This window comes from Synchiropus splendidus, chromosome 17, assembly GCF_027744825.2.
Source record: "Synchiropus splendidus isolate RoL2022-P1 chromosome 17, RoL_Sspl_1.0, whole genome shotgun sequence".
In the NCBI taxonomy this organism is placed as follows: Eukaryota; Metazoa; Chordata; class Actinopteri; order Syngnathiformes; family Callionymidae; genus Synchiropus; species Synchiropus splendidus.
Window position 1 is genome coordinate 17670141 of NC_071350.1, and position 20072 is coordinate 17690212.

Consider the following 20072-nt stretch of genomic DNA (forward strand, 5'->3'; position numbering starts at 1 on the left):
TGTGTTGGTGTGGGTGCGGTGGGTGTAAAAGTGTGTGTCGAGAAACTCTTGCGCTTCATCTCTGACATTTCCAGGTCACTCACGTATGAAATGTCTTCTCCTGCTTCCTCCCTCTCACTTCCTCGCTTCCTCCCATCGCTGACAGCGGAGGATGAGTCTGAGAAAGAGCTACAGACAGTTCACGTCGACCAGCAGCATGAAACTAATGAGCTCTATCCCGACACATAAAACAGCAACAAACGGACGCTAACGTAAATGTCCTCCAGTATTACCTTGAGCATCGACTTCATGCTTTCGTTTCCCTTTCCTGTCCCTGCTAATCTCTGTGTTTTAAGAGCCATGTGAAGCCCCACACAGCGGCAGAATGTACCTCTTCTAGGACAGTCCTGCTTCAGCTTCAAGTGTTTGATCGACATCTATCTTTTTTTTTTTTTTTTAAAGAAACAGGGCTGAATATTGGAGAGGAAAAGATGCATTTTTGTGTGGACGCTGCCTTTTATCTTGGAAGATTTGTATGGAGGCTTGAGATCAAAGGTCAACGAGAAGGAGGCCGGGGATGAAGATGATGAAGCAGGGGTCAGAGTCCGGAGATCAAAGCAGAAGGTCAAGCGATCTGCAAACAAGACCCAGGAGGAGGAGAACACAGTACCTGGGACGTCGGGGATGTGAGCAGAGGTGAAAAAACACAAGTGGGAACGTCATTTATCTTGTGGTGTCGTGACCTGGAGCAAGGAGGTAGAGTGAAAAATGTAATAAAAAGAGAATATTCATGTCATATTAAGGTTAAATTGAGAATTGACAATATGAGCATTTGGATTTTGGTCCTGCAATAGTAAAGAGATGAGAACTCTTATAAATTGAGGTGCCTCCAGAGGTGTGTGGAGCCACATTGTGCTGAGTGAAATCTATATCCTTGTAGGCAGTTTGTCAAAAGCTCATGCACTTTTCTGGATAGGTGAGAAGAAAGAGTGTGTGTCAGTAAAAACAGTCGGAGGAGGGGGAATAAACAATTGGTTGTGTACAGAGCTCAGATGCTGAAGTCAGCAAAAACGTTTCTGCTATACAGGAGTTTTGTTCGCGTTTGCTTCCACTGCAGTTTCTCCTGGAGACCGCAGGGTTGCAGGTAATTGGTTGGCTTCCCTGGCCGAGTCGCAGCAACACCCAGGTGACAGGTAATCACGACTGTCATGTCGTGCGATGACGCGGCAGGAGCCGTCGGCCGAGCTGCAGCCGCCGTCAGACGGCGGCGGGATTCTGGAGGGAGCGGCTGAAGTGATGAAATATTCAGCTCTCCTGCTTGTTACGGTCTCAAACGCCTTTTAGCTGGAGCCAAAATTTGGCCGGCGGTTTGTAATGACATGTTCCAACATCGCTCTAGCTCTGGTCCCCAGTCTGTCAGACAAGTTTAACACTTCACCAGAAAGTCTGAGAGGACGGTTTGCTACAATATGAACTAGCTTCCGCGGATCTGACCAGTTCAGAGAATTAAGAAAGTAAAAACACAGTGAAACTGTGACCAAATACAAGCCAGCGTGCATTAAAGTGAAGACATCAGCAGTCCTCTCAACCACTGCGTGTGTTGCTAGGCAACAATGAACCACAGGCTACGTTAGCGTTTATGCTACCAGCAGAACGTGGTTGATAATTCATTTTATTGGATCCAGGCGAATACACCAGTTCTGTTGTTTAAACTGAGCGGCAGGGACACACACGCTGAATGATTGAAAGAGGTGATTAACCTATGACCTCCGGCCATTTTCTCAGGATGATATTGAAGCTGCCTTGATGCTAAGTTGCTCATCAAACTTCACAAGAAGCGAGCTTGTCCAAGGTATTTACAAATGGAACATACAGTAGACATATATTTACTGATTTATGCTTATGTGTGTCAAACCTAAGGGCCCGGAGCCAAATCCTGACCAGCATTTGTCCCAATAAACTCAAAGCAGATGAGTTTATATGTTGATATTGTGACCAGCGAGGAAGCCTGTCTTAGTCCCGCATGAATGCAAAGAACAACAACTGTAAGTGTGTGTGAGGTTTTAACGTATCATGAGCCAACTGTATTTGAAACCTGTGTTTTTAGAGGCCACCTTTTATTACTTCTCTTTTACGCCATGATATCTGTTCAGCAGCGACATCTGGAAGTAGCTTAGCATGAGGCTACGAGGCTGCAGTGTTGGAGTGGACTGACCCCTCCCATTTATCGCAGCGTCACTGACATGATGTGAAAATCGGCCATTAATATGTCTGACATCCTTAGGTCAAGCTATCGCTTCCAACGTAAAGAGAATTCAAGTGACTCGCATGAATAATAACAAGCTTCCCAACGGCTTCAACACAAGTAGGTTAAGAAAATTATCCTTCACTAAAGCAATTCACCATCATTTCATGGAGCTTTATGTCCAGAAATACTGAACACTCCCTTCCTGCCGTATCTTCAGTTAAAGCTCTGCAATGAACACGATCAGAAAACATCTTCAATGAGCAATATCCTATCAACTGTGGAAGCTAATTTAAATCTGGTGCAAAGGATTAATCTGAAAATGTAAGGACTCGTTCGTACGATGATGACTGTTGGACTGAAGTGGGTCCAAAGATGGCGCCGTGAAAGAAGGGCAGCGTGATGTCGAGAAACCCATCTTCTAACTGCACACAAACATTTCAAAAATGTGCTCTCCGAGCCAGACGGCGACCTACTTCATAGCCGTTACGAGCTTCTTAAACGGTTTTATCAAGTGAATAATTAAACCAATGCATCAATGAGATGCACACATCCCAATAACAGAGCTCCATTAGTTACAGAACCTCTTGCACTTCGGCTACAAATTGGACTCGCAGGAGTTGTTAACTGTTTCTGCAGGCCATAAAATACACATTAGAATTTGTCAACTTTTAATATCTGTGTGTCGCCTCATTCAGGAGCTCAGACAGGACTGGCTGTAGACCAGACTGACTCAGGTCGGAGGATCTTTCTAGCCCGTAACATTTGCTTGTGACTTGTGTCCGACATCCAAGAGGCTCTTGACCCATCCACACTAGTTGGTCAGGTGTTCAGTGTTGAATAAGCCTTTCATCCATACGGACATTTTCACTTGCTAGCCGGGCTTCCGTTACACTTTTTATTCAAAAAACATGTTTCTTTTACAATCGATTTTGCCTGTTATGTTCTGTCAGAACTATTTTGGGGTGAAATTGTGTGTGATGGTGTGTGATTTTGCATAGCGCTGAATTGGCTTCGAATTTCTTAGTTATCCACATACAAACTGGATGTTTTGATCGTACGTCTTTGTCTTTTTCTACGCCACATGAAGGGTTCTCTGTCACACCTTAAGACTCACAGCGCCCTCTAGTGGATCAGCCTGGTGAGGAAAAAAACACCTCCTAAAAGTGCCCAAACCTTCCGTGAGAAAAAGTCAAGTGTTTCCATGAAGACATTTTCATCGTGATATTATGATTTATGCTCAACTATAAGTGCAACGAAAAAGCACCTGCAACATTTTGACTGACATGCATCTTTGCGGTTCGGCCACCTCTCCATTGGTCCAATTACTTATGTGAATTTGACCGTAACAACTCAACCTTGTAGTCTGTCGCACCACATGCTCTGTTTTTTGTGCTTGCATCACGCCACATGCAGGCTTGGCATGGGTACATCATTTTCAGTGATGCCATGTGGTTATTTTTTTAAACTTCACAGAAAAGGATGAGAAAACATACGTTTTCAAGTCTCTTTCAATCTCTTGCTTTATTTACTGAAGAGAAGGAAAAAAATGAATTTTTATTCCAAAGTTTGCTACACTCTATATCATGGTCCCAGCTAAAACGTGTTGTTTGTACATTCATTAATGCATAAATAATGCTTTATCGATGATGCTATCAATGGTTATGAATATTTTTTTTATGTCGCCCACGAGTCCATGACATAAAAGCACACAGTGAGCACCAGCTACTGTAGACCTCTCACAGTGCATGACAATTTTCCAATAATTGACAGCCTCCAGTCACAAGATGGCAGTGTTTCAGCTGCAGCGTTTCACTGGAGAGTGCACCTAAAGATATAGCGACTTTATTGGTGGTACGGGTTTTCTGTTCAAGGCACAGAGCGGTTTACTGCTAGAAAAACCGTCCATTGTGTGTTGAACACATCACAGATAAAAGGTAAAGTTTGTTGCTTCAGTTCAGTTCAATTTGTTTTCAAGTGAATTCAACTCTGTTTTTATTGATGCCCTCCAGTGTCAATAAGTGTGTGTTGTTGTCTTCCATCTAAATAAAACATGTACATCCTTAACCGTCCCACAGGATGTTTGCATCTTTTAGCAACTTCCATTATTCATACTTGTCAAGTACTACACCGCCGAAGTGATCAGTGTTAATTTACTCAGGCGTAGTCGACGATATTAATGTATGATATTAAAATTGATGCTTGAGAGAAGTGTGAATGCTGTGGATTGATCTTTGGCTGTCCTGAATACATATTTGATCCAGGCTCTGATCAAGGTTCACAGCGCTCATTTTGTAATATTCATCTGCACAAAACTGTGAAAATGACTCGGGTTAACAGAAACATCTGAATATTTTACCAGGTAAGCATTTTCAAAAGAGACTTCATCAGTCATTATTATCAGCCAATTCATTGAGACATTAAAGACGAAAGTGTGAAGTAAAAATGCTAAGTCCTGTTCAAACCGCGTTACCATCACTGATCACATTCTTTATGTTTGTATTGCACCAATGCATCCACAAGGGGGAGCAGCCCAGGGTCAAATGTTTATGACAACAAAACACTTTAAAACAAACATGGCGACTGTGAACGAAGCATTGATCATGTAGCTCTTGCGTAAAAGAGGAAACGGAGGCAGCGTTGTAGGAGGCGGTGGTCGGTAAATATATCGTGACTGGCGGATGCAAAATTTCCGCCATTCTTATGTCTTCTTTGTGTCATCAGAGCTATGTACCTGGGTGTAACAGCAACACTGCCCCCCATGGTTTCCAGTGGTACTGCTTTTTGGAAATGCGCAGAAATACGGAGGAAATGAACCCAGATCACAGACAGAAGTTTCCTTCCATATCCGGGGCAAAATGGAACGTTGAGCATAGACAGGCTTTTAGTCAGATCAAAATGATTTCAGCCAACAGATACTCAAGTACTTGTATTGGAATAAGTGCATCTGCCTGCAGTTGAGACCAGAGCAGAGACCAGAGCTTGAGCCGCATGTCCTTCGCGTAACACTGTACGTCATAAACCTGCACGATGAAGTTGTTGAGGACATCCCTTCCTTTGAAGTTGAACATGAGATACTTCCAGTGAGATCATCATGGTGAGGATGCCACTCACCTGTGAGCGTCACAGTACATATATGTCATGAAACACGATGAGTCATTGCCAGAACTGCCTCTCAGAGAATGGCATTTATCGCCTGCGCTAATGATGATTTAATATTGAATTAGTTCTACAGTGCTTTTGGTCATGTGACTCCCCACTCGGCCCAGAACACATCGGAGAGGTTTTCTGAAATTCTCTCGTGTTCCCAATCCTCTTCTCCGTCTCTTCCTTGACTCACTCCTCTCTCCGGCCGGCCCAGATGACCCAATTTGGCTCTCCACTCAAAAGTGTTCTTTCCGAGGAGTTGCCTGCTGCACACTTTGAAGGACTGAATTTCAAACATCAATCTTGACTGTGCTCTCTTTCTCGGTGTTTCGTGACTCCTCCAGTTTTCACACGAGTATTCCCCAGCCCTCGCCGCAGCCCCTGCTTCTTTCTCTGTGCAGGGTTTTCCTCACCACTGGCACCGCTTGATGTGGTCCGGAGTGTTCGTGCTTGAAAAGCGGAGCCACTGAAGGCGGGTTCTCAGAGAAGCTGGTGTAGGTGAGAACCTGAGCGAGGCTTTCCCGTGTGGGTGTGTGGGACGTCTCTTGGCGCTAAAGTATTCTCCCACTACTGAAACTCAAAACACTGGGGCTGCAAGGCTGTTAGTTTTGTATGGGAGGCAAGTGGTGAGGAGTGAAGTGCCACATCACAACCATATACTCTACATTCTTCTAGATGTGGAGACGCTCTCTGTCCTCATGTACAAGCCTCATGGTGTTTTACTTTACTTTTTTGAGGTCAAGTGTCGGGGCAACATGCGTCCCATTACCGTACTGACAAGGTCAGCCTGAAACAACAAGGTTAATTATGGCTCTGATTTAGCTTTTTTTGTGTTCTATTAAAAATATGTTCAGTACATTAGAATTCTGCGTCAAACCTTTTTTTTTCCAAAGGAACATTTAATGTATTTATATATTCTTTGGTTTGAATGATTTAATAAATGAATAAAGACAATAAATACAAAGTTCTTTTGTATTATTTTTTTGAAAATACTGTATCTAATGATAAAATAAATACATTCAAAATATTACTATACATTATTGGATATTTCTTTTTATTTTCATTTCACCAAGTGTTTCTGAATATTTTAATGAATAAAGATTTGTTTGATGTCCATATGTAATTATTTATTTGTATGACTATTTTACTCTTTTTTCCTACAATTCCTGAGAATTTTTTAATATCACTATTTTATTTCGGGATTTTATTTTATTTTTCTAATATATACTTTTTTATACTAATATTTAAAAAACAATATCTTTTTACAATAACTTAACTTAATCTTAACTGAACTTAATTTTTAACACACTTGTACTTCAACAGATATAAATAAATCAAATCTTGAATAAAGTTTGTTAAAAATAAGATCATTCAATTACAGCTAAATGTAGCTGTTTTCTCACCTTTTACAAATAATAATTAATAAAATGACTGAAATTAAGTGTAAAGTGGCTCAGACCTACAAATGCCAATAATGAATTTGATATTGTAAAAGTAAATAAATAAACAAAAAATACCGCAGTTAAAAAAAAAAAAAATGCTCCAACAGCTCGTGTGAGTTCTTTGTGAGGAGTACGAGTCACTCGAAGGTGTTGAGACAAGTCATGGGAGTCGAATCTCGGCAGCTGCCAAGTTAAAGTAGGGCAGCCAACGTGCACAACAAAGCAGACAACGCCTGCATGGCTTTGCTTCAAAAATACATGAGGCGACGCCACCACTCCCCTCCTATCAAAGATTAACAAGGGCACGCGCAGACAAAGTCAGAAGTCATCGTTGGTGAGTGTTTAGCAATTCCGAACAGCATGTTTGAGAACGGTGCTCGACCTTACAGCACAGTCGCGGCTCTCTCCGCAGCTCACACTCACATCCTGAGTTTAAATCTGGGCACAGTGGAGTGAAAGAGTGTCAGGATTTCCTTAAAAGTTCCACATCTTTGCTCAAACTCAACACGAGATGCAGTTTTTAGATGATGGTCTTGATGAGTGAGGAAAACCAAACCCAAACATGGGCTTGTCTGAAAAAGTGTCATGCCACGGTATCTGAACAGGATCCAGAGCAGAATTGGACTGGCTACTTTCAAAGCGTTTGTCAGCCATTCAGAGGTGGACTTCCAGGTGTGTTCGAGATCAGAACCCAAGTTGGCTTCCTCTAGAGGTCATGAACAGATGGACTCTCTCCTTCAGGATTTTCAAGATGCATCCAGTCATCCAGGTTATGAAGCACCTCCACACCACCACACCACCACTATGTATGACATTTATTCACTATATCACTAAACATCAAGATAGATAAAATTTTCAGAGGCAACAAAAACAGTTTCTTTCTTATGGTGGGAGGATTATAGCGCTCACACTGGTTGGCTGTTTTCGTCCCTGAATTTCTTTAGTTCTTATCATGATGTCAAACTCCAGAGGATCATTTTGTCCCTTCCATTTGAATCCTGGAAATGGAATCACATTTTTTTCTATGAAATGTATTTTTCCCCCCCTTAAAAAAAAGACAGCAGAAACGTCTTCGTTTTTACGGCGCACTTTTTTGAGTCTCCACCTCCAGAACCTGGGCCCCACCTTCTTCACTCAAACGTCACATCTGAACTCTGACATGAATATTTTGTTTCCAGGGTGGAAACCCATCCCACAATCTGACAGCCACGGGGAGGGAGTGAATCAGAGCCAGGCAGCCTGTTGCCAGTTGGAGCGCTCGCATGATCTCTGCAGTCTCACTGAAACTCACCCCGGGGCAACAGTCAACTGGGGCTCCAGAGACGCGAACTGTCATATGGTCTAAGTGCTTCTCCCGAGGCAGACGCATTTGTGCGGCGTCTGACAGGAACAAGGAAATAGAGCGCCGCCGTCACTGCCTCACTTGGGTGAGCCTGCCAGCGCGAGGTCAGCAGGGAGTGGATTTCCATGTACAACCAGGGTTTCCCTGCCAAACAGTTTGTGATGTGGTTTCACGCTACGACTGAGGACGGGACCAAGACCAAAACACAGCGGACTTCATGGACCAGTTTTTGGTTCCAGACATCATCGAGCTACTGAACGCTCCAAAGTGGTTCCAAATGTGACACACTCCATTCTGCAGACTTACGATCACGGACAGCAGATGCTTATTTTTATTTATTTTTTTATTCAATGTCTGGCACCGCAGCACGTAGCAGCCCGCCATCGCGTACGACAGTTATAGCAGCACAGTATCCCAGCATCTCACTCTTACACAGCAATCTACCACTAGAGTGGCACCTATAACCCTTGCATCAGCTCTTTTGAATGGCATTCGACTTATGTCCAGTCTGACTTACGACCGGTTGGTTGTAACCGATCCCGGTCGTAAGTCGGATGTTACTTGTAGAGTGATTGCCAAGCTGCTCATTTCCCCCGTTTTATAGTTTATTTTTCATGCAATATTTTTGCTCTCCATTGACTTTATGAGGGTACTTTGATACCTTTTGATTAAAGAAATACAAAATGATAACAGTGAGGTCAATGGGACAGCAGGTGGCAGTGGTATTCGGGAACTTTCCAGAAGAGTGACCTTCGACAGACTGGAACTCTGGGACAGTGATAAAATGACAGTTCCATCAATTCCTCAGGACAACATTTTCCCAAACAATTATGGAAAGGCAGACAGGCATACGAAGGTTTAACCATCGTCGTTCAATTCCCGGCAAACGAAAGGAAAGATTCCGACTCACTTGGAATGAAGCCTGTCTCACACCTGAACTAATACACCTGAGCGAGACTGCAGCAGGCTGCTCAGCAGTCTGGAAGCAGGACGCCGGTTGTCATGGCAACCACCGAACTTTCTTTTGCTTTGGGCCATGAAGAGATGCAGACAGTTGTCCATCTAATGGGAATGAAAGTAATGGAAAAGCCTCCGGACACGGATGTGTGTGCGTGTGTGTGTGTCGCCACAGTGAGTCTGTTTACTGTGTTTCTGTGACTGCAGCACTCGGGTGAAACTTTCCCTTCTCTTAACACCGTCTGAGGATCCTGGTCAATTTCTGTCAATAATGAATTAACCTTCAAACTTGCCATAAATATATTCATCTGTCTGTCCATCCAGAGATCTTTGAACTGCCCCCCTTGGCTCCCTCACCCCCACCACTGCCCATCCATCCCTGTCACATTTTAGGTTCCATGATTCATCATATATTCATCAACCATGTTCCACTGATCTTCACCTCAGGTCCTCACAGGAAGTGTGGTGCAGCTCAGTCAAGCTGCCGGTCCTCATTAATCATATCACATTCTTGAATTCCGTTGACGTGCCGTCCACCGAGTCGTTTGAAAAATCTTTTTATTCCTCTCTCAGCTGGAGGGAGACGACGCACAGCTGCTGTGTCACGATGCAACTTCACTAAGAATGAGAAAAAGGGCTCGACTGTCTTAACCGAAACCATGTTCTCGTGAGGCAATGCAAGTATTCTCCTTTTCACAAGAGAGAAATTCCACTATCAAGACTTGATCTGCGCAGCAACATTTCCACCTCTATTGTGATCGAAATAGTAGCGGTTATGTCGATGTGCAACCCGTGGGAGGCCGAGCATCGACACTGAGGGAAAAAGCTTTGCAAGTCCCAACACCACCAAAGTTTCAGTCAACAAGTCCTGGAAACTTCACTGGAATCCTCGCTGAACGTCTCAAGTTATCTCACTGGCATGGTGCGGCGTAGATGGTTGGCCCAAGCCTGTGACTGACAGGACGGCGGTTCAATTCCAGCTCAAGACGTATTTGCATTTTTGTGTCCTTGAGCAAGACATTGAACTACTGATCTACTAGGGACCTGTGTCTAGACTGCAGAGACGAACCTTCCCGGGCTGTCGGGTGTAAACATGGCCTAACTCAAAGCCATTTATTGTATTGCCACTGACTGGTTTTTCAGTTCCATCGTGGACAGACCTTGGTCCTTTATGCAGCACTTGTCTTGCGAAATATAAAGTGGTTTGAAAATGTTAGAAATTAAAAACAAGCCATATGTTTGTCACCGGATAAAAACACGTAGCTCCGCCCACTTCCAGCTCTGTAACTGAGGCACTGTGGTTCTACAGGGGGCCAGAGGCTCAGACACTCAGGCAGAGTGTAGCAAAAGAAAAGAATTTTCCTGCCGCCATTTCTCACCGGCTCCAAGATTTCAGCTGCACCCTGGAGTAGCAAGTGCAGCTGCCATCGTGACGCGAGAACCGACGATACGTTGACACTTAAATCTTCCTGCCGACGTCTCCTGTGATGCTTTGAACACTGAAGAGGAGTTAAATAACACATTTAAACTCTCACTGAATACGCAATCACGAGCGCACGATCAAAGGCGTCGCTCCTCTTCAGGAAAAGTCCGCACACGTGACAGAACATGTTGATCTTCTGAGGACCATTACAGCTCCACCATATTCTTTGTGTTTGCACCACCACTCGCTGTCATCTTTAGGGGCAGTTGCTATGGTTACCACTCTCACTGGCAAAGTGAAATCCCGAATATTTTCTCCCAGTTGTGAGAGCTGCAAGGTTACATCTGTCTTTTCTCCACCAGTGTTGCTGGTTCCACTCATCGATCTCTGACCAACAGGAGACCAAACAAAAGATTTAAACCAACTAGCCAAACTGGAAAGCGTTCCTGGAGGGGTGGGAGGGACTTCCGAATGAGAACTGAGTCATGGATTTGGTCTCAAAACTGTTCATCAGAAACACAAGAAGCTTACACATTTTAATATTATTATTATTTTACTATTATTAAAAAAAAAAATTAACATGTTGCTATTAATTAATATGAATACAAATAAATTACAAAACTGAACTGTAATAACCTGTAATTTTTTGTTTCCTCATTATATATATATATACATATATATATATATTGCGCTTATATCACACATATATACAGTATATATACATATATATATATATATATTATGCCATATTTCATCTTATTCTGAACATGGGCTTTAAATATGTATGGCACACTGAATTTAAATTAGGCCCAACATCCTTGGTCAAACATGCACCGTCTTGAACCAGCGAGAGAGGTGGGCAAACATGTTCAAGTTGCTGCTGAAGAGGAGCAAGTGATCCGGAGACGCTGGAGATGATATGTGGGCCACGTGGAGCGACTGCAGTTTAATCTAATTACACACAAAGAGGTGTGTGGGAGCGTGGTGCTGGAAGAGCCGCCGCAGGAGCTTTATTGGACAACAAATATAGGACTGCTGCCGGACAAAAGCTATGGATCTCTGCTCGCACGCGCACAATAACTTCATTTGCATAGAATGGGCCGAGGCTTAGAAACATCTGTGATGGCTGATAGATTGTTGATTGTGTCGGAAGAATGTTTTCCAGGTGTCGAGTTAAAATACTGCTGGAGGCATAGACGCTTCTCTAACAAGCTATTGTTGAGATGTGCTGTGTCTGCAGCTCGCGCACGTGTGTGTGTGTGTGTCAACTTCCTGATTGAGATTTGAGGCTGGCTTTAGATTTGCATTGGTTTCCAGATGACGATATTCTTCAATCATTTCCTTGTCTTTTGAAGACAAGTCTAATCAGACCAGGTCTGGCAACATTTTAAAGCAACGATCATTTGAAGTTTTCCGAAGATGCGTAACGGTAGCGTGACAGTTCAAATGAATCTTACTTCCAACTGGCTCACTTACATTTCCAAGGTTGGGTCGAGGGGGCAGCACCCAAAATATACCTCCTGTTCTTGGCGGACCGAGAGATGATTCTCTGCACAGTGAAGTTCACGTCAAACTTATCTTCATCCTTGAGTTGGACAAAATGGCCACCATATGACCTACGTGTTTTGCTTCATTTCTGGCTACTTTTATTTGCGACATTGATTGGTTCAAAAGTGCCATCATTTGCCTAAACTTGCTTCATAAGTTTTAAAGTCCGACAAGTTCCAGTCACAGTGGGAGGTTTGGACACGCAATCCATGGACATTGCCGCAGTGATTGGAATGGTTGCATATCATATGCCGCGCGTTGGACAACGCGATTGCACCCGAGTTCCTATTGATCTCAACGCAAATTCAATGTAGGGGCGCCATTATGTGAGTCACAGTTGTGCTACAATCCTGGCGTGAGGTGTGCGGCGATAGCGACTCACATCAGGCAACATCAAGTTGAAAAGTCTCTGGCGTCAAGCTGCGTTAACCAATCAGAGCTTAGATTTTATGATACGCAGAGAAGGAAATTTCATCAACAGGAAGAAGGGAAATCGAAGAAAAGCTGATCGCAGCGTTTTAGCATTCATGACTCAGCTAGCTCGTAGCTCCTGTGAAGAATCTAATGCCCCCAGACACAGCAGAGCCCAAATATTTTGTTGATATAATGTAGTTCCACGCTAGAATGAGGGGTACAATTCCAACTCTCCCATCCACCATCTTGACTCGCCATGAACTTGCCAGCTGACCTGCTTTTTTAACACATATCGACCACCTCTTCCTCATTGTGGCACTGCTGTAGAGCGTCCACCGATTGTGAGAAAAGAGAAGCCCTTGTGAACAGCATCAACAACTTCAAAGGCGGCTCCCGTATCTGTCGAGCAGCAGTCTTAAGACGTTTCACTTCTCCAAAAGCCATTTTGTCGCAGGATTAGGTGTTTGAAGGACGGAGGGAAGGTTTCACCAGCAGAAGAGTTGCTGACCGTGTCCCTGCACAGCTACGCTCACAGCACTGCGTACAGTTGAAACTATTTTTAAAAAGCATATTCTTTTGCCTTTTACTATCGTCAACGACATGAAATTTGCAGCAGCGAGGGAAGCGTCTACAGTGGCTCGGAATAAAAACATCAACTTAGGCATGAAATTGTCTGCTGGAGCAAAAAGTGAACATGTGACGCTGAAGCCGCGCAATGAGAGCGCTTTAGTGTAAGTAGGAGTCGTGGGGGGGACAAGAGTGGGGCCGGGGGGAGGAGGAGGGGAGGAGCCTGATTCGGTCGCGGTCACATCTCTCCGCGCCGTACGCAACATTTATTCCTCCACCTCTGAACAGGGGCAAGAAAGCTGGCTCACAGACGGAAGAGCAAGGAAATAATGAGGCCGGCATGACCTCATCCGGGACTTGAGTCCTTATTAAAGCTAAAGAGCTCGGGAAGACGAGCACGGAGGTAGAGGAATGGATGTCCTCTGGCTACAAACTTCCTCTCCTTCCTCGCTCAGTGCTCAGGTGGAGGAGCTACATCCTTTAGAAGGGACCCAATGTTGGCCTTTATGGATCGTTTCGACACAGAGAATTCTTTTATTTGTAGACGATACTCGCAGGTAATTAAAGGACCCAATACTTTGTGTGTTTAAGCAACATCTTCAGATAAATTTTGTAATACCATTTATAAAAATATTTCAAACCGGACATTCTTCCAGGGTGTTTGTTTGTTCAGCCGGTCTAAAGCAGCCTCAGCAAAGAGGGTGGGGCCAGGAGAAAAACACAAGTTTCTTGGCTGCAGAAGAGGCGGAACTATTTTGCCCAAACCAGCCGAGCAGTAACGTATGAAGCTCCAGTCCTTTGCCTCATGTTCAGTGGTGCCTCGATTTACGAGCACAACAGATTCAGAGCGAACCAAACACAGGGCTATTTTTTTTTAAATACACCACATTTTCTTTTAATATGTTCAAGATCCTCAGAAAAAGCACAATGAGGAGAGACCACCCCAGTACTGCCAGCATGGTGCCACACCTGGATGTGACGCCACCTCAAGATTCACGCCTACAAACAAACAGCGCCACCTGGGAGAAGCACCTGAACGACGTGAACTCGTGATACAGGATGTGTGACAAACTAATATAATAATGGTGTCTGCGTGTTGGTGCCAGCTGCCGACAGTGGCGCGGTCCTGACGCCACATACTGCCATCTAAACACATACTTAATGAAAAAAAGGCGTGTGAAACCCTGTGAGTAAAGCCTTCTCTGTTCTTGTAAGATAAATTCAAATCCCAAAATGAAAACACCACAAACACTAAAAGGCCCTGCTAAATAATTCTGCACCATCCAGCAGCGTATTCTCCGTCCTCCGATGATGTTGTGAGGCTGCGCACTATTGTCATGCTCCACATCAACAAGCTGAAAAAAAGCATTCAAGGATCATCGTCAACAGATGCGTAATCCACAAACAATACTTTCTCAAACCTAATCCGGAATATCGCACAATAATCCGTGACAATAAGGAGGTGATGCCGTCGCTGAATGCAACCTGATCTGATGTGCTGGATGTGTCTGGAAACGCTTTGGATTCTGACATATTGTGTTGCCATAGTTCCACTGCACTGTTTTCCTGCTGACACCAACAGAAACAAAACATATTAAGGACAGCATTTGTTTAATCAACCAGGCGTCCTAGCTAGCCAGGGTGTGCTGGAGACCTTCAGCGAACCAGCTAGTCGTAACCCAAACGTTGGCAAGAATTAAGGACCGCACTTTTAAAGACGATATTTTCAGCCATGGATTTGAGGTGGGCTTCGTTTCGTACCATGATGAATACGTCAGTCACAGATTGGCTGAGATAGGTGGCGATGAAGCGCTGAGATGTTTCTTCTCAGTGATTGAAGAGCTGTTGATTATTTTGTTGATGAGCACACAGAGTTAATGTCGGACTTCCAGCGGCGGTAAGAGACCCCGGGGTTGTGCAGAAGTGTCCCTCAGCTGTGAGCCCTTTGGCAAGGCAGCTGACAGCTGCTCGCTCCTTATTCCAAGATCTTTTTATCAGGAGAGTTGAAGACGGGCGCATTATCAATATTAGTCAGGATTTCATTCCATTTTATGAAGCATTTCAATCGGCAGCATGGTGACTTGTTGGTTGGTGCCGCAGCAAGAAGGTTGCAGGGATTATTCCAGGGTCACAGCTTACTTCTGTGTGCGTAGGTTTACTCTGGGCACTCCAGTTTTCTCCCCAATTCTAAAAACATACAGAGGTTCACTGGTGTCTCTAGATTTATTCAGGGTTTTGGAATTTCAACCGAAGGGTGAGACGGTAGGTTGGAGCTTCTGTCCTCCACTCCTCCACTGATATGTTGATCCCGTCCTCAAGATGAACTCTATTGGCTCCTGGCACCTCCCTCTGTCAGCTTTACTTCCCCACAAAGTCACAAATGGTGACATTTTTAATCCAGCGCCGCAGCAACCCAAACTTGTTTTGTCTGCTTCAGCCTTGAACTTTTCTCTGGGTTCTTGCCGGGATCAGCCTGGTGCTGCCGCGGGAAACGGAACACGCAGGTGGAAAACCAAGGAGGCACATAAAAATGCTGTGGGTGGAGACGATTCTCACGGCAACCCTGATGCTGTCTGGCTCCACTCTCGCCGGGCAGGTTTGCTCCGGTCCACTTTTTGTCAGATGCCTGTGATTAAGGAGCCGAGGTTCATGGAAACGTAAGCAGAAAAACACGTCCTCATCACCTGACATCTCCTCTCACGGTGGGATTTCAACGTTGATGTTCTCAGGGTCTTTTCCATGCCTTTCCCAGGTCACCTGTTGTGGCTTAGTAACAACATGTGTTTACCTCTGTGAGTCAAATTCACAGGCATCACAATTTTACAGCTTAAAAGAATAAGTACATGGGACAAATATATGTACAACATGATTAACCTGTTATGCTTAGGTTTTTTGAGTGCTTTTATTTTGTTATTTCCTGTTCTTATGTCTGTGGTTTCCTTTTACTTTGTTCCCTCCAGCTTCATAGCAGCACAGCTGGAGCTCCTCCGCTGATCAAGCTTGATTTCTACACCTGGGTTCCAGTCTACGCTGCCAGATGGTTGTTCAATGTCCTCTGGTAAAGTTCACCTCGAAATCTGTTCTTCTGCGTTCTTTGTAAGCCTTCTATTGTGCGTGTCGTTTCTGCCACTTCCTTGTTTTTCTTCTAGTTTATTTTCTGCCTTTAATAGCCATGTTTGTGCGTTGTGTGAGAGTTTTTCTGACTTGTGTCTTATTTTCTCTTACTTTTTCTTCCTTGCGTGTGTGTTGTGCGCGCATTTTTTGTTGTTTGGAAACCATGATACAAAGTGGGATTACTGCCTCTGTAATGGCGGCTTTGTCTCTTCAGAGACTTGATGTTGTGTGACTGAACTAATGTGTGCGGCGGCCATTGATCCCAACATTCACATATTAGGCAGATTGGATTTTTGTTTTTAGTCTTTCCGTTCAAGTTTTTTGTTTTTTTTAAGTAAAAACATCCCCAACTGCACTGCAATCCTTGTTTGGCACCTTTTATTCACAGTTCCCGCTCGTAACGACTCTCTTTTTTGGCCGACACAATCACACCAAAGTGTTTGTAGCTGTGCAGGCTGCACGCAGGCAGAAAGCAATTACATTAATGAGCTCCATTAAAACAATATCATGGAGCAGAAAGCAGGTGGCAGACTGGAGACATGAAATATTTAGCAGATTAAACCTGCTCGTGGAAACATACTACGGCTACAAAAAAAGAGAGTCGCAGCCAAATTTCAAATTAAATATTTAATATGGCTGAAATACAAACGTTTTTGAAGATAGAAAGCAACAACAACGCTGAGTACTCAGCGCGCTCAGGGTGAATTAAAGTGAATGTGAGGAGAATCCAAACCTGAAATCCAGAGTGGATGGTCTGAGACTGAACCTTTTAAACAAGATGTTACAGATGTTTCTGCCTGTGTCTAAAGTGCACATCCACATTAAGCAGCTGTTCACGTGTCCAGTGTTTGTGAGGTGAATGGCAGATGAGAAGAAGCTGTTGCTGAAGGCAGATCTCCAGCCTCCCGGGTGAGAGGGCGAACACCACACTGAGGTGGAGAAGACAGTGACGGAGGTGTAGCTCCACAATGTCAGCGCTAATTTAAAAGTCATCACTGCATGTAAAGACTCCTCCCTGAATATTTGAATTACGATCATCATACTTTTCATTTCATTTTCAATCTTCTCACTCAATTACTCCAAAATAATCCTTCAGACTTGGAGCCACTGAAAAATAAAGGGTCAGATTATTAGACATTGATCTTCCAACTCCACTGTGGCTGTCTCTGGATGTGAGTCTGGACAGTGAGAGCAGCCGGAGGGAGGCAGCTGAGACACAATGGAACCTGCAGCACAAACCCGCCATGTCTAGCATAGATGAAGAGGAGGGAAAACCACAGCTACTGTAGTATCTGCAAGCAGCGGGGATTCTGTTCAGAGCTTCAGGTCACAGGCTGGAAGGATGAGCATCTTCATCATTACATTGTTGGTATGTTTATGGATACAGCTATGAACCGCAGAGACAGTTACAGAGGTCGCAGGCATATTCTGCAGTTGTGAAATTGTGTGTTACATTAATGACGGTACAACTCCAGCAGTCACATGAGTTCAATGTAGGTAATAGTCGCTAAGTCAGCAGAAAAAGTACAGAGACTCCTTTAATAGAGCAAAGATTTTAATCAGAAAGCTTCCAACCATCTGAAAGCCTTTAGCAAATGACACAGAGGCTTCTCCACTTCACAACAGGACTAACATTGTGCGATACATGGCGTCCTATAGGCGTTTAAATGGAACAATAGCCCAGCTTTGAGGGAGTCACATGTTGATTGTAGACGCTCAGTGGGTTGTGTACATGTGTGTATCTCAGGAACGACCGTCTCCCAGCACCTCTGGACCATGGTCTGTTCCAGGAACGCTTTTTTTGAATCACTGTTTTGTTTCCCATGGTGTCATGTGACATCCTTCATCTGGCTCAGTGCTGCCATCATGTTGACGCTCGGTTGATTCCCGCCTGACCGATCCGCACCACTCTTGTCTGGCGCAGAACACAGGCGTTCAGTAGAAAAGGTAAGACACCATGGTTCGCGAAAACTTGACCCAAAATTTCCCTGAAAACAACAAGTTGTCTGATATCGTTCTCCAAACTCGCAGCATAATGAGGGGTTTCATCCGCCAGCATGATTCATTGTGATGTTAGATTCTAAATAGACCAAACTTTGTTAAACCGACCCTGAGGGAAAGAGTGATCCAGACTCAACAGAACCTCAAACACACATCATCCCGGCCCACAGAAGTACAGGCAGCACACCCACACGGGTTTAACGCTCCACACGCGCCACAGTTCTCCTCATCACACGGCAACATGACTATTTTTTTTTCACTTGTCAGCAAGAGGATGACTTTCCTCCGTCGCCTGAACCAGCACTTCCTTTTGGCGCGGACATCCATACGTCTACTTTCTAAATGAAGTGGAATCAAGCGAGAAACCGAGACATTCCATCAGATTCTATCATCACGGCAAATTAGCCGTGAGTGTGTGCTGATTTGAGTCCAATCTGTCCAAACGGCTGGAATGTTCCGCCGGGCGGTGATGTCAGGCCTGACTGGTTCTCCCAAGATTCCTTTGATAATTGGTTTAAAAAATTAAGCAGACGAAAGTTCCGCCGAGGAGGAGGCTGCTCAACCAAATCCCCGTTTGCGTTTGTGACAGAGACCCAACAAGGAGGAGGTAAGATAAGTGTTGCTCGGGGGAACAACTCAGTGTGAAAAAGTTGGCCATGTAAATTGAATCAAAGCTCCTTAACTGGGTCACACGCCTGCTTCTGTTTATGTAAATAACACTGATAGAACCGACTGCCACCAGTCGCCGGTCAAGCCAAACTAAACGGTCCTGACATACGACAAATCCATTTTTAAAGGAATAATGAAGACGAATTACAGTCAAAAAAAGAGCATCGTCTGAACGTGCTGGTCAACAAACAGCAGTCGCAGCACATCTGGATCAATGAGGAGTAATGAGAGTGTGTGAGGTAACCTTCAGCCCAACAGAGGAGGCAGAAGAGGAAGAAGAATGAAGGATTAGACGCGGACAACTGCAGTGTATTAGATCCTGCTGACCAGAGTCCGCTGTCCTCTGCTGCATGTGTGAATCTGCACCTTGGTCACTGATCACGAGAGAATAAACTACACGAGTGTGTTCCAGTTGTACTGGGATTTTCCCAGTCATGAGCTTTACGTTTCAACAGGAGACAATCCTCAGCAGCCTAGTAGATTCAATTTAGATTAGCTAGCCTTTGTTCTTCCCACAGTGGGGAAACTTTGGTTGTTATGGCAGCATACAAACAGCAAAGACAAACAACATTTTTTGATCAATATTGAAACAAAATACAGTACTGTAAAAAAAGAAATATATATATAAATATTAGTTGTGGGACTTTAACAAGCTAATTACAACAACAAAACATTAATTTAATTTAATTTAACAGTTCTCTCTCCAGACAAGAGGGAACCTTTGTCAGTGCAGGAGTTCCTGCTCCACTGATCCCACTGATGCACAAGACACGTGGCAGCTAGGATGAGAACAACAACAACAAACATGGAGGAAACAAAAGCAAACGAAAGTATCTGTTTGCTTTGGTTCAGGGAGATTTTTCACTACACAATGGTTTCCACTACTCTGAATGGACTTGAAATTCTTATAAAATTGAAATTCTTATACAAATATTTTCAAGGCATTAAAAAGAGCTTTAGTTTAAATAAGGTGATATAAAAACTTGAATATAGCCACATTGGTGATTTATTGTGCTGTTGTCAAACTGATGCAAAATAAACAATATTTTGTTGTTTAAATGTATGTATGGCTCCATCATTTGATTCAGTAATATACCAAATTCATTCACATTGGAAAATGTGGCTCATGGTGACAAATATTCTTATACGATTAAATTGTAATTTTTTTAATTGAATCTCACCCCTAATAAATACCTCTAATAAAAAAAAAAACTAACTACATAA